A 2708-nucleotide genomic window follows, 5' to 3' on the forward strand; every position below is an offset into this window, starting at 1 on the left:
GCTTTGTTACTAAGCTAACATTGATTGCAAACCCTGATTTGAAAGACTATATAAAAGTGAACTCTAGCAACTGGGAAACCTAATCCACACACCTCATGTGTGATACTAGTTGTATTAGCTAGAGTGGATTCTCCTTTAACCTTAGGTTTCTATCGAGACCCTTTAGGTTAACGACTTGAAGACTTCATTGGGATTGTGAAGCCAAACCCAACTATTTTCTTTGTAGTTGCATGATCTGATCTTGTTGTTTCTATCGTACTAAGTACAATTGTAAGATTGGATTGAGATTGATTTCTCCGATAGGCAAGATATAAAAGAAGTCACAAACATCTTCGTATCATCGTTTGTGATTCCGCAATATCTTCTTTCGCTAGTCGATTAAGATTATTATGAGGTGATTGATAATTCTAGGTTGTTCTTCGGGAATATAAGTCCGGGTTATCAATTGGTTCTTGTTCACCTTGATTTATCAAAAGACGGAACAAAACTTTTAGGTATTTCTGTGGGAGACAGGTTTATCTATTACTGTAGACTTTTCTGTATGATACAGATTTGTTTATTAAAGTCTTCGACTTTGGGTCGTAGCAACTCTTAGTTGTGGGTGAGATCAGCTAAGGGAATCAAGTGTGTAGTATCCTGCTGGGATCAGAGACTTAAGGAGCGCAATTGTACCTTGGATCAGTGTGAGATTGATTGGGGTTCAACTACAGTCCAAACCGAAGTTAGTTTGTAGTAGGCTAGTGTCTGTAGCGGCTTAATACAGTGTGTGTTCAATCTGGACTAGGTCCCGGGGTTTTCTGCATTTGCGGTTTCCTCGTTAACAAAACTTCTGGTGTCTGTGTTATTCACGGAATTGGATTACCCTATAATTGAATTCTTAGGTTTTCAATTCTCCCAACCGAACGAGCTGTAAAATCGTTTTCTTCTATATAATCAAATGATTATGTAAGGTGTGTTTGGTTTCAACTCTTTCTATAATGATGAAATAATGGACCCTGCATTTTATAGCCCTGATCTTCTTACTTGTATTTGCTGGCATTGATTTATTTTGACCTAATTCTATGAACTACATCTTTTGGTAGGTAATATTTTCTACAGATCTTGCAAAAAATAAATAAATTTGTTTATTGTATTTGATGAAGTTTTAAAGTACGGATTTCTTTTTGATTTCAGTTTTGTAATCACGTGGTTTTAATGATTTTGATTTCTGTTTCTTGGTAGCAGGTGTTGGTGGTTTGGTTAGTACTGCAGATTTTTGGGTTTAGTTGGTGGTGGTGCCTTATTTACTCATTGTTTGTGATAAAAGCTCCGAATTTGCTATGATGATGGATTGTGATGGAGGTGATGCAGGTAAAAGATAGAAATTTGGCGGTAGTTATTGCAAATTTTTCATTAGTAAGGTTTTATTATAGTGGGTGGAGATTAAAATCCGTCTACCAATTGATACATTCACATCATACTAAATGAGTTTTGTGGTTTTCGTAACCTCCAAATATTAAATGATTACTTGAAGTTGAATGTCACAGGAGCCAGTGTTAGTGAAACTCTCTCTTACTAAAACATGGTTATGCGAGATGGTGGTTGCTGAGGTACATCCTTGTGTTTTTTACTAGCTTCTGATGGTCATTCAGAGTAGTGTAATTTCTACTTAGACTATGGCGGGTTTAAGATGCTCTAGTTTTGGAGTTCCCAGAACCACACATTAGCACTTGCCATGATTTCTCATTGCAAGACTTGATTTTGTCTTTGCTTAAGGTTACTTTCGTTGTTGGATCGTTTTGGAGTTGGAACTTGGAACTTCAAAGAAATTAGAATCGCGGGCTTAAAATAGAAAAGAAGTATTTAAAATTGGTTCAGGTTTTCTAATTTACATTGTCATGTACTTGAGGTACAATGACAAGATCGGATCAAGACTTGGATAGTAAATCCCGATTCTCCCAAATCAAGCCTTCAGATTCAATAAAGAACACTGCCTAAAATCGATAAACGATTCAATTGATTATAAAAGTGCATTTCATTTGTGTGTAACAAGCTAAGTTTTGATCGAACGGTTGAAAGATATTAGCTTGAATCTAATCAGGTTTTCATCTAACGGTGAATATTGGATGCTTTGTTACTAAGATAACATTGATTTCAAACCCTGATTTGAAAGACTATATAAAGGAGAACTCTAGCAACTGGGAAACCTAATCCCCACACCTCATGTGTGATGCTAGTTGTATTAGCTAGAGTCGTTTCTCCTTTAACCTTAGGTTTCTATCGACACCCTGTATGTTAACGACTTGAAGACTTCATTGGGATTGTGAAGCCAAACCCAACTATTTTCTTTGTAGTTGCGTGATCTGATCTTGTTGTTTCTATCGTACTAAGTACAATCGCAAGATTGGCTTGAGATTGATTTCTCCGATAGGAAAGATATAAAAGAAGTCACATACATCTTCGTCTCATCGTTTGTGATTCCTCAATATTTTCTTTCGCTAGTCGATTAAGATTATTGTGAGGTGATTGATAATTCTAGGCTTTTCTTCGGGAATATAAGTTCGGGTTATCAAATCGTTCATGTTCACCTTGATTTATCAAAATACGGAACAAAACTTGTAGGTATTTCTATGGGAGACAGATTTATCTATTATCGTATACTTTTATGTGTGATACAGATTTGTTTATTAAAGTCTTCGACTTTGGGTCGTAGCAACTCTTAGTTGTGG

Source organism: Papaver somniferum, chromosome 11 (assembly GCF_003573695.1).
Source record: "Papaver somniferum cultivar HN1 chromosome 11, ASM357369v1, whole genome shotgun sequence".
In the NCBI taxonomy this organism is placed as follows: Eukaryota; Viridiplantae; Streptophyta; class Magnoliopsida; order Ranunculales; family Papaveraceae; genus Papaver; species Papaver somniferum.